General features: G+C 44.0%; 1 non-coding gene across 1 annotated transcript; it reads left to right on the top strand.

Annotated features, from left to right (window-relative positions):
• The first annotated feature begins 11,208 nt into the window (after positions 1–11,208).
• On the top strand, positions 11,209–11,281 carry trnar-ccu (transfer RNA arginine (anticodon CCU)). Its single transcript has one exon. It is a non-coding gene; the product is annotated as a tRNA-Arg (tRNA).
• The last annotated feature ends 2,294 nt before the right edge of the window (positions 11,282–13,575 follow it).

Raw genomic sequence — 13,575 nt, forward strand, 5'->3', positions numbered from 1 at the left:
ACAAGTTGCTGGCTGATTTGCATTGCTCACCATTAGCTTTGCAAAAACAACATCTCATGCTTAATCTCCATGTGATTTTCATGATGTTGCTGCACTTCCACATTAATTGCCCATTAAACTCATCACAGAAAGTTAAATCTTGTAATTAACAGTGCAAATACCCTTTTAACAATGAGATAATTGTTAATGACAACCAATCAACCTCATTTGTCCAGAAAGGAAACAATTATAAATGTGGCGTCTCATTCCTTCCGGTTGTGAATTGTTGTAGGAGATTTCAAAAATGGCAAATTTTTTAACAATTTTTCCTTACTTTTTTTTCTGTCTATTTTTTTTCTCTCTATTAATCCAATCTTTCTCTTTATTTCTTTTTTTGTAACTGATTTGGCATTGAATTCACTCACTGTAATTTACTTTCCTTCTCGGTCCTTCTTCTGTTTATTTCTAAATCCTTTAATCCCATTGACAAAGGAGATACACTGTTTGTCCCATTGGTCCCAGATACCCTCTTGCCCTTGCTGCGCCATTATCAGCTCACGTTTGCAGCAACTTTGCAGGCAAAAATTTTTTAAACCTAAACATGCATGCGTAAGTCTAACAGGGCATGCCTCGAGATGCCTTGCTCCAGCAAAATCTGGTCCATAGTGAAAAGATGAGGCTTCATTACAGATCCCTGGGGGACACCACGGCTTGAATTTTACCAATCAGGCAGATGACCTGACGTCGGGGGAATATTAACGTCGGCGGCATGCATGGGCAGTGGTGGGACTTCCTCGGCAATTTTACAAGGATGAGCCAATTAGGGGACGGCAGGCGGGGGAGCCGGCCAATTAAGATTGGTGGGCGAGTCATAAATTCACTGTGAGGCGTCATTTTAAAAAGCACAGGTATAGGAATTAGCCAGACTGCAGACACAGGCTACAAAGGAGAGGGGTTATATCAACAGAGGCAGTGGAGGAATCGCTTCATCACGATGAAGGGTCACTCCACGATTCAGTGACATCTCCCTGGAGGTGCTCCTTTCCAGCAGATGGAAGGAGGAGGCCAGAAAGCCTAACAAAGAAGGCATGGCTGGAGGTAGCAGAGGAATTCAGTAGCCCAGGTGTGTTTGCAAGAACCTGGATCCAGTGCAGGAAGAGATCAAATGACCTGTTTTGGTCTGGAAAGGTGAGTGGCTTTTAGAGTTGCAAACTGGAAGGCCAGCATGAATTAAAAGGCACCTATGAAATGTGAGGCCAGATGGTAGACCCATGTATGAGGCAACAACAGGCATCAACGTTCTCATGAGGTGCCCGCTTCATGCGCACTCAGCCCCCATGGTCAGTAATGGGTGAACACTGCTTCTGGGTGGCTGAATGGCTGCGTCTCAATGCCATCCCATCAGCGCGGTGCTGCACATTTACAGTCCCTCAGAGTGACTAGCAGTCAGCACAGATGATCATGGGACAGAAGTGACACTGCATATGTCTGTGCCTATAAGAGAAGCATCCAGGGAGCGTCGACACACAGGATGTGAAGTGCCATTCATCACCATGGTGACACCAATAGAGGAGGAGGCCATGGACGTTGGATGGGTCACGGCAGTGCAGACTGTCACTGAGAGTGAGGCGCGGATGGAAGCAATGGAGATTGAGTAAAGCGATGTTTGCGTCCATCATTCCCGAGACAATATGTGAGCTGTGACGCTTGTCTGGACCTTTAACACCACTGGAAGCTCCTGACCAAGGGCAGGCACCAGGGGTTGGTTGAAGGAGCAGCTGTTTCACTTCAATCATGTCCCTCCAGCAGGTAGAGCAACAGATGAGGAAGAGACACAGGCTCCTGCTACACTGGAAAGCTCAGAGGATGCATCGCCATCTGAAGACACTGCATCACTTCATTCCAGCACACCCTCCACCAGTGCAGTTACACTCACATTGGTGGGCTTTGCTGCACATGTAGAACGGGTGGCACATTCTAGTGAGCACTGCACAGACGCACAGGAGGAGGTAACAGAGGCAGTGGCAGCTACAACCATCTCCCCTCAGAGGAGTGAGGAGAGGCCAGGCAATGCTCAGCTTCATGCAGATGGTGAGCCTTGAGTGTCATCAGAAAACAGGAGATGCATCAGCAGCATAAAATGTGTGAACATCTGTCAGAGATTCCAAAGGCTGCACAGTCCCATGAGCAAACAATGGCCCATACCATGAGTGGTGCCATTTCTCTGTCGTGTGAGCACATTGTGTCCTCCATTGAAAGAGGTATGCCTCATGGAAGGATACATGGAGAATAGCAGCGAGTGGATGCAGGAGGTGTGCACATACCTCCATAGCATGGCCTCATCCAAGAGATGTGTGGAGGGATGGGTGGGCATGTGGGGCCTGAAAGGGCTGAGGGGGGGAAGGCTGAAGGCAATGGGGACTCTTCTCAAGGCACATCAATCGCTGAAGGTGGATCCTCGAGCCCTATGACAGTGACACCAATGCTGCATGCTGGTCCAATGACTAAGGCAGCCCTTGCAAAGATATAGGTGACCCCAATGTGTCAGGCCTTAGTAGGGCTCAGGCACCCAGACGATGTAAACTGCGGCCATCTCATGCATCGGAGCAAGAAAGGCAGCAGGCTACCCCCAGATCGACTCCAGGCACAGGGAGAGCAGCACGTAGAAGTTACCATAAGTGAGCATGTAAATGCATGGACGATCACTTGGGGTTTCACTGGGTGATAATTATTTTTTAAATGTACATGCCTTTAATGTTTTACTAGAGTTAAAGGTCTTGACATGCAATTTATAATGGCTTGAGTATTTACTTTTGTGCACCATATGACAGTGACCAGATGTGGAATTAACTATATGGACAGCTTTTAAAGGAGAGTGCCTCATGAGCGCCTGTGTTGACAGAAGGCCTTGGCATATAGTACTGACAGGTACAGAGGGATGGTAAGGGCCTCTTATGGAAGATCATCAAAGCCGCCTCTAGGAGAGTACATCTTGGTTCGGTGGCCCCTTGCACTTGACCTCGTATAGCGTCTCCCTGCCATGCATGTCACTGCCTGGTGAGCTGGGCCCCACGGCACCATCTTCATCGTCTGGCACCTGTTGATGTGCCCCACATTTATCCTCCTCCTCTGAGGATGCGAGTCGCTCAGCGTCTTCCTCTGGCTTCAGCACTACTCCCCTCTGGAACGCCAGCTTGTGCAATGCCCACCAGACGACAATGATGTTGGATACCTTTGAGGGTGCATAGTGCAGGGCTCCACCAAATCTATCGAGGCATCTTCAAAAGGCCAATTGCCTGCTCATTGGTGGCCCTTGTAGTCATATGGCAGCAGTTATATGTGTACTCTGCCTGTGTGTTGGGGCTGGGTACAGGGGTCAGAAGCCATGTCTTTGATGGATATCCCTTGTCCCCAGTATCCAGCCATGAAGGCAATTGCGACTGTGTAAGGATGTAGGAGTCATGGCAGCTTCCTGGAAACCTTGTGCACACCTGCACGATCTGCTTACAGTGGTCGCAGACGACTTGAACATTCAGGGAGTGGAAACTCTTCCTGTTCACAAAGGCGCCTGGCTGCTCTGAGAGAGCCTTGATGGCCACACGAGTACAGTCAATAACCCGCTGCACCTGCGGAAATTCAGCCATGGTCCCAAAGGCAACTGTCCTCTTGGCCTGACTGGCCTGATCAGTTGTGAATTCGATGTATTGTCCAGCCCGATGGTACATGGCATCTGTGACCTCCTTTATGCAGCGACGGACTGCAGACTGAGAGAACCCACATATATCTCCAGCTAATCCTTGGAACACCACAGGCAAAAAGCTGAGTGCCAACATCACCTTTAAGGCAATAGGCATTTGCCCGCCACTTCTCATTGAGATCAACTCCTGCTCCAGCATACTGCACAGCTCTGCCACCACCTCACAGGAGAGATGTAGTCTTCATAGACATTGGTGCTCAGACATCTCCATGAAGCTGAGCCTCTGAATGTACATCCTTTGAATGGGTAGCGCCTTTTGCGACCATGAGGCTGCCCTCTTTCCACCCTTGCGCCCTCCTCATCCATGTTCAATGGCTTCCTCAAACTGCTGGAGTTCCCCTGACCACTGCACAGGCGCTCCATTAGCTGCATCCCCATCTCTGTACCATTCTCCTCCTCACTGGTGGAGCCAAACTCTGAAAGCATTAAACCCATAGACAAATGAAGCCCTGACTACAGCGATCCTCTCAAGAACCTTGTCCTGCCTCCAGCGGTTGCTGTGGACCTGAGAGATACATATCTACTAGCAGCACTTCACCTTGGCTTGATCCTCTGCAGTGCCTCCAAATTTGATAGTTTGGCTTCTTCAAGACATAGCCTGCAGACAGCTTCAAAGTATCGCTACCAGTTCCCTCCACAACTCAGCTGCCTTTCAGATCTTGCAAGACTCTAAGCCTCCATGCATCCTGTGCACCTTTCATACAATCGGAAAAAGGTAGGAAAATACCTGACAATTGGCTGTTAAACGACCTTAATTACCTGGCCACCACCAAAATGTCTGCCATTGATCCATCCCACTGCCCGCACCTCATAAAATTGGTTGGCAGCAGGAAGATGTCGTGGAGACAGCCTGATGTGGCCACCACCGCCCACCCCCCCACCCACTTCCGTTCCTGCTGCCATGGAGCTGGTAAAATTCTGTCCCACGAGTCACATTCTGCCATACCCATTATCCCTACTCTATGGGCTGAATTTTAATCACGCGCTGCACTCCTCGGTGGCACGCTTTCAACTCGGCAGCCTTCTGACACGGAAATGCCACCAAGGAGCCCCCGTGATGTTACGCGCGCGGGCTCATTTAAATAGAGGGGGCAGAGCAGCCGCCCCTGATGACGTGTAGGGAGTGCCCACAACATCCCCAGCAACGTCGTCCAGCGCCACCGCCACAGGCGCCAATGTCATTTTTAAAGGGTTTTAAGCCCTTAGAATTAATTTTAATTTTTACAGGTACATAAATCAAGATTTTTTATTAACAATTAATAAAGATGTGGAGCCCCTTCCCCAATCCCCCCCCAGTGGTCATTTATGTGGCACCTAATGCCAGAAAAACCTTTATTCCCTTCCCAAACTTCCCCCCCAGCCTTCTAACATTTGGCCTCTAGCCCCTTCCCACCATTTACACAACCAATAACATTTGTTTTACCCACTCCCCCACCCCTCCCACTCTGAAAATTCTATTCCTCCCCGCTCCTCACCAGGTTCTCGCTTCGGAAAACTCCGTGTGGAGTTCCAAAGCTGCGCAGAGCACGAATGGCGGCCATAAAATCGGCATGGGATGGCTGCTGCCTGCAGGTCAGTGCATTTATATCTTATTAATGCTAATTTTGCATACGGAGATAAAGGGCCTGCCGCCAGGCAGCAGGGGGACCGCACCGAGGTCCCCCCCGTCGCCGGTAATATGCGGCGGGCCCTTCTTGACGTCATGGGTCGAGGCGGGCACCTCCCCGCAGAATTTTACTGGCCCCCACGCCATGACCTGCGGCGTCAAGGAGCCGGTAAAATTCAGCCCTATATCTCCTACCTGCTAACTAATTATCATGTGATTCTCATCTGATCTCACTAAGGTGAAAAATGGTCCAAGAAAGTTTTATTCATCCTGCAGTCACTTCTCCTTTAACTGAACCTTGCCTTCTCCCAGCAGAGGCTCTGAGATACTCCTCTTACAGGAATACATTACACCCCATGTCTCAGTTTGCAAAAGTTATTGCTGATGCAGAATTCTTTCTAGCTTTTTCCAACAACATAAAAAATGATCTGTTTGTCATTAGCTGAAAGGTCCGTCCGACAAGTTTCTTTTTGTTGCGGTAATTTAATTATATTTCAATTTTTTTTAACTGCACAGCTTTGTGTGAAATGTGTTGTTATTTTATTAGCTTTTTGTAATCCTCCGTTTAGGTTAAAGGCCAGGTTGACCCAATTCATTCAGTGCAGGAATGTAAGTTTTAGGAGAATGAAAGCATTTTGGTGCATTGAGCATTTGAAGACACACAACACTCCATTATGCTAGGTTCCATTTATTGTCATCTGTCCTTTGTGACTGCCTCACTTTCTGCTTAGTATCACTTTGCCAATGACCCTCATTTTTTCCAACCAATACACATTTTTCTCTGAGTGAAGATCAATTTTTTTTTTTACTTACTATTCCCCATCTCCTCATCTACTCACCGAGCCAGTTCCGCTGAAAGGCTGCACGTTAACTCGGCTTTCTTTTTCAAATTGGTAACACTGTTGCCACAAGAACAATTTGCAGCACATTAAATATCGCAAAAAGATGCTTCAAAAAAGCTTGCGTTTTGAGTGAGAGGTATGAACATCATATAAAAAGATAATGAGATTATACTTTGAAAAGGAAGAATATAAAACGATCTGAAGGGAACCGGAATATAGGAGAGTGTGCTCGCACTGGTAGAGGTGACCAAAGGCCAAATGGCCTCCTCCTGAGCTGTACTTTCTATAATTCTATGAAAACTCTACTTTATTGAGTCCGAGCCCACTGCCACTGCCAATTATAAATGTTGGTGCTGAGCTGAGTTTAGGACTATGTGCTCTGCACGAAGTGCCCCAAACCACCAAGCCCACTGCCCTTTCTGTTTGGTTCAAGATGATATTGTCGGCTAAGTTTGATGTGTGAAGTCCAAGCAGAGATTGGCTTGGACTGAGGCTCCCAGTTAAAGTTGTCACCAGACTCCAAGGAGGTGTGGCAAGTGGTGGGACTTATTAAAATTGGGGTGGGGGGGGAAGCACGATGGGGTGGTGCCTGACCATATCTTCCGCAGTGCGGGAGGATTCTGGCTGTAGTTTCAGGTTGAATATCAGTGGGTTAATAAAATGGATAATTTTACAGACAGGTGTTAAGTGGTGTGGGTGGCTTCCACTTTTCACCTCCCAACTGACCGCAATCGTGTTTTGTTAAAAATATTGCGTTAGTCCCTGAGTGTTTTTAGGGTTAAATAAATAAACAAATGACAGTTTTTCTCATAGATTAAAGAAAGAAAGATAGCTATTTATTTTAAACAATTCTCAAAAAGGTTGCAACCTTCATCCATTCATGCATTCACACACACATTCATACACAAGAATAGAGAGAAAAGGGAAGGATGCAATTACAGCCCGAGGTGATATAACATTTTGTGGTTTCCAGAATACTGTTGAATCTTTTTTATTTAATTTAATTTACAGATACAGCACTGAAACAGGCCCTTCGGCCCACCGAGTCTGTGCCGACCATCAACCACCCATTTATACTAACCCTACAGTAATCCCATATTCCCTACCACCTACCTACACTAGGGGCAATTTACAATGGCCAATTTACCTATCACCTGCAAGTCTTTGGCAGTGGGAGGAAACCGCAGCACCCGGCGAAAACCCACGCGGTCATAGGGAGAACTTGCAAACTCCGCACAGGCAGTAGCCAGAATTGAACCCAGGTCCCTGGAGCTGTGAGGCTGCGGTGCTAACCACTGCACCACTGTGCCACCTTCTTCTTAGAAGGAAAGTCTTTCTTAAAGGTGCAGGCCTGGATGTTTACAGTCTTGAACTTGCTGATGTGTTGTAGAGTTCTAGTGGTTAAAACTCAGCCCAAAATTGCTTTACCTTAACAGATGGAGAGTCTCAAAGTCACTTTGTAATTTCTATGCTGTAGGGTTTGTTCAGTTCTAGTTCAGGAGTGTTCTTTTGTTTCGCTGGATCTCTCTCACAGCCTCTGGTTGCAAAACTGGTTTTCTGTGGTCTTGGCTTGATCTCCCCTCTCTCTCCAGAGGGCTATCTTTTAAGGTGAAAATCTATCACATTTGAGTCTGTCAGGTGTCACAGGGCCTTCTTCCCTGGTGTCATCACACAATGGTCCAGGATATGGAAACAATGGTGATCTATTGATGTCTGAATGGGGACAGTTCTGTTAAAATGGTGCTACTTCACAACCATGTATTTTGTTTTGGGCTATGAGTTAGTCTGTCTCCAGAACCTTTTAGTTTAGTTTAGTTTAGAGATACAGCACTGAAACAGGCCCTTCGGCCCACCGAGTCTGTGCCGACCATCAACCACCCATTTATACTAATCCTACACTAATCCCATATTCCTATCACATCCCCACCTGTCCCTATATATTTCCCTACCACCTACCTATACTAGGGGCAATTTATAATGGCCAATTAACCTATCAACCTGCAAGTCTTTGGCTTATGGGAGGAAACCAGAGCACCCGGAGGAAACCCACACAGACACAGGGAGAACTTGCAAACTCCACACAGGCAGTACCCAGAATCGAACCTGGGTCCCTGGAGCTGTGAGGCTGCGGTGCTAACCACTGCGCCACTGTGCCGCGTAGATAGGAGTCATCAATATACTGTGGTGCTCCTTTCAATTTCAATGGGTTCTCCCCAGAGCTATTTCAGATGAGGTTAACAAGTTTCACCCTCACAGAGGGAAGTGTGTATTTCCAGTACAGGAAGGGTCACCTGACTCCTACTCTATTTTGTCTGTGGCGCAAGTGTCCATGTTCTTGTGTTTCAGTTTAATAGTTGACTTTTTATTTTCATAATTCCTCCAATTCATTGTTTATTTCATCATGGCTTCTTCCGAGCATGACAATAATTATATTGGCAAACAATGTTGTAGAACAACAATAGGAAACATTTAAAATGGTGTTCAACAGTGCCCAGGAAAAAATATATCATCCTAAACATCAAGAACAAATTAAACACTAATGAGTCACTATTGATGAATAAAGACATAAGGGAAAAATTGAGGGTAAGGAAAGAGATATACACTAATATATGGACAGCAAGGGAGAGCATGACAAGGGAGAATATGAAAAGATTAGAAGTGAAGTGAAAAAAATTAGGAGGCCATGAGGAACTATGAAATTAAACTATGAAGGAACATAAAACAAAATAGCAGAATATTCTACAGGCACATAAATAATTAATGGAAAAGTCAGAATGCGAATAGGGCCATTAGGGAATGGTCATGTTAAAATCATAGGCAGTGATAGTGGAATGGTAGAAATATTTAATAATTATTTTGCTTCAATATTTACCAGGGAGACAGATCAAGTGGCCATGACTTCAGGAGATGAGATTAGAAATGATATAACTGCATTTGAAATAAAGAAAGAAGAAATATTAAATAAACTAATCAATCTCAAACAGGATAAAACCCCGAGTCCAGATGGATTGCATCCACACATTTTAAAAGAATCTAGGAGAGATAGCATAGGCACTATTACTCATATTTGATAATTCATTGGAAAAAGATGTAGGTAATGTCAGAGGACTGGTGGATATCTAAAGTTATACCTATATTTAAGAAGGGAGATGAAACATATCTACAGAAATATAGAGCAGTCAGCTAAACAAAAGTAGTAGGACAAATAATGGAATCCCTACTAAAGGAGAAAATAGAAAAATCATCTATAAACCAAAATATAGTAATGAATCATCAACATAGAATTCAAAAGGGTTGCTTGAGCAACCACATTGATTTTTTTTTGAAGAGGTAACAGTGAGAGTAGACAAGGGTAATGTAGTAAATGTAATATATCTAGATTTCTAAACGCCTTCAATAAAATACCACATAATAGCCTAATGAATAAAGTCAGAGCATGCAGATTTAGAGGACAAGTAGCCGAATGGATAACTAACTGGCTGCAAGACAGAAAGCAGAGAATATACGTAAAGAGTAGATTTTTGGAGAGGCAGAAGGTGGGAATTAGGATTCCACAAGCAGCAGTCCTTGGACCACTGTTGTTCACAATATATATTAATGATTTAGACTTTGGAACCAAAAACACAATTTCTAAATTTGCAGATGCCATCAAATTGGGAGGAATAGTCAATACTAAGGAGGACTGCAACAAATTACAAGATGATATTAATAAACTTGCAGAATGGGCATATAATTGTCAAATTAATTTCAACATTGATACATTGAGGTATTACATTTTGGTAAGAAAAATAAGGAGGTCATATCTTGCTTGGAAAATAAGAATCTAAATGGGGTAGAGGAGCTAAAGAATCTGGGAGTACAAATGCACAAATTACCAAGCATTGCACCACAGGCAAAAGCAAACCAAGCACAAGGGTTGATTTCTAGAAGGATAGAATTGGAAAGTAGAGAAGTTCTGCTAAACTTGTAATGAAATTTGTTTGGACCACACTTGGAGTACTTTGTGCAGTTCTTATATTCTCTGGGAACAGTGTGCGAGCTACAAGCCTGTTCCTAAGCAACAGCAAGAGAGAGGTCACATGCTGTACTGGATCAGTTTGACTGTGTGTGAAGACTGGCTAGCACCGGTTTGATCTAGCAGACCAGCAAAGCGTGCTTCTCCCTGAAGGAAGGATTTGTCTTTCTCAGCAGAAAATTTATATTGCCCTACAGGCTGTGTTTTACCTAAAGAGGAAAAGACCCCTGAAAAGGAATCATTGCATTGTTGAGGTAGCAAATTCCTTTTTACTTCCAGTCTCTGAGTAGTCTCTGCCTTAGTAGTGACTTTCTGTTGCCTTTTGTGTTTCTGGGAGTTCTGGAATTCTAAGAAAGCTTCCAATATTAGATTGCTGATTTAAAAATCTAAATAGACCTGTTGCTATACACTTTGTTGAAAGATCTGTGTGATGCCTACTGCAGCCAAAGTACCGCGAGTGCCTATCCATTACAAACTGTATATCAAACTCGCCTGGAGACTTCAAGTGGCATCTGACTATTTGACTCTGGGACACCTCACCCAACCGGGAACGTAACCCACTAAGACTTACAACCCAGTTATTTTATTATTCCTAAGAAACAGCTCTAATTTAAAACATAATTTTAAAACTGGTTAACTATTAGTTTTGAAGGTATGTATGTGTGCATGAGGGTTAGGAGGAATAAGAAGTTATAAAGTCTTTTCAGACATAGATTTATCTCAATATTGTTTAAGATTTAGTTCATTAATAAATAGTTAATTGTTGTTGTTTAAAGATACCTGGTTTGGTGTATTTTATTCTGAGGGTTAATAAAATAATTAAAATAAATTTGGCTAATTTCCAGTAGGTGGTAAACTTTAATAATATGCTGTGACCTGTGGAGTAATGGGACTGAGTTAACAGTGCATTACTCCCACCTCGGTCATAACATAATAATTGGTGACTCGATCATCCAGGATCCAAATCTAATGCCAATTACATTAACTGTAAGGGGAGTAATAATTAACAGCCTCAGTGGCCTAATGGATAAGGCACTGGCTTCCTAAGCCAGGGATTGTGGGTTCAAGTCCCATCTGGGATACAGCAAGTACACTTTCAACCATTCTCCCCCCCTTAGGGCGGCACAGTTGTGCAGTGGTTAGCACCGCAGCCTCACAGCTCCAGTGACCTGGGTTCAGTTCTGGGTACTGCCTGTGTGGAGTTTGCAAGTTCTCCCTGTGAGTGTGTGGGTTTCTGTTGGGTGCTCCAGTTTCCTCCCACAGCCAAAGACCTGCAGGTTGACAGGTAAATTGCCCCTAGTGTAGGTAGATGGTAGGGAATATGAGATTAATGTAGGATTAGTATAAAGGATGGTTGTTGGTCAGCACAGACTTGGTGAGCCGAAGGGCCTGTTTCAGTGCTGTATCTCTAAATATAAATTTGAAAGAGAAAAAGATAAAAGGAACCAGGTTTCTCCTATAATAGGATAAAGGCTATATCATCAGAATGGCATTAGCAGTTACTGTAGGGTTTCTGAGAAAGGAGAATGTGTTCCTCAGTGACTTGACAACTTTAACCAAGATTAAACTAAAAAATTTAGCAGAATTGAAATCAGGTGCTAAAAAAGCAAAGATAATTGATGTCTTAGCCCAACATTTAAAAGTAGATGAAGAACAAGAAGATAGTAAATCAGAGTGTGATGCAGTAGAAGTGGCTAAGATTCATTTATAAATGGAAAAACTCAAGCTTGAAAAAGAAATGGCGAAACTTGAGGCTGATAAACAATTAAGAAAACTTGAACTTCAGAGAGAAAGTGAAAGAGAAGATAGGTTAAAAGAGATGGAACTAAGACAAAGAGGTAGTCTTGAATCCAGGGAAAGTTGTGGCCATGAAGAATCTGAATTCAACACAGGACCCAGCGAAAAGCTTATACAAGCTCTTCCTAAATTTGAGGAAAGGGACGTAGAGGCATTTTTCATATCTTTTGAAAAAGTATCCAAACAAATGAAATGGCAAAAGGAAAGCTGGACACTGCTTCTGCAAAGCAGGTTGATGGGCAGAGCTCATGATGTTTATGCCATGCTTCCTGAAGAGGCTTCTGCACGTTATGAGATGGAAAAAAGCCTATTCTCGCTGCATATGAGTTAGTCCCTGACGCTTACCGTCGGAAGTTTCGGAACTTACGGAGATTGGCTGGGCAGACGTATGTAAAATTTGAGAGGGTGAAGCAAATTAATTTTGACCGTTGGATACGCGCATTAAAGATGGAAACCAAATATGAGAACCATGGAGAATTGATTCTCTTGGAAGAGTTTAAAAATTCAATCCCTTCAGTAGTAAGAACTCATGCAGATAACCTGAAAGTTTTGAAAGCTAGGCAAGCAGCGTAAATTGCTGATGATTTTGAGCTTGTGAATAAGCTAAAACCTTTTGTCCATCACCCCCATAAACCCGAGAAGGATAGAAAATGGAAGAGAGAAAGGAAGGCAAGTAGCCAGGGACAAGAAGGAACAGCTGGGAATGTGCCAGGATCACCTCCTCAGGCCAGAAAGGAAGGTGCTGAGGGTAGAAGTGAGGTCCACAAGCTGAAGTTTTCATTGCCACAAGATGGGTCATCTTCATTCGGAATGCTGGAAATTGCGAGGTAAGTCCATGGGGCTTGTTGGGATACGCGAAGCTAATGCAGAGGAAAGAGCTCTGACTTAGAGTACAGCAGACCAGGCTGTAGCTTTAATGGCCAATGTAAAACCAGATACAAAAGCCAAAGCAAGTGTAGAGGTTAAGAATAAGATACCCAAAAGTTATAATGAATTCTTGTCAAAGGGAAAAGTAACTCCATATCCTTTAAGTGAGGCAGGAAAACCTATCATTATACTTAGGGAAACAAGAGCAGCCCAAACGCTTTTGCTGGGGAAAGGTATAAAGTTTCCACCAGACAGTGCCCCGAACGCTAAAGCTTTAGTTAATGGAATTGGCAGGAGTATATACCTGTACCTTTATATAAAGTGCACCTAGAGTGTGACCTAATATCTGAGATGGTAACTGTAGCAGTTATAGAGTCATAGAGAGATACAGCACTGAAACAGGCCCTTTGGCCCACTGAGTCTGTGCCAACCATCAACCACCCATTTATACTAATCCTATATTATTCCCATATTGCCTACCACATCCCCACCATTCTCCTACCACCTACCTACACTAGGGGCAATTTACAATGGCCAATTTACCTATCAACCTGCAAGTCTTTGGCTGTGGGAGGAAACTAGAGTTGTGCATAGTTTGCCAGTACAGGGAACTAATCTACTCCTAGGAAATGATTTGGCCGGATCAAAAGTATCAGTTTCTCCTATATTTACAGAAAAATCAAGTGAAGTTAAAGAAACAGAACAATTACAG

This window comes from Heterodontus francisci, chromosome 2 (assembly GCF_036365525.1).
Source record: "Heterodontus francisci isolate sHetFra1 chromosome 2, sHetFra1.hap1, whole genome shotgun sequence".
Taxonomy (NCBI): domain Eukaryota; kingdom Metazoa; phylum Chordata; class Chondrichthyes; order Heterodontiformes; family Heterodontidae; genus Heterodontus; species Heterodontus francisci.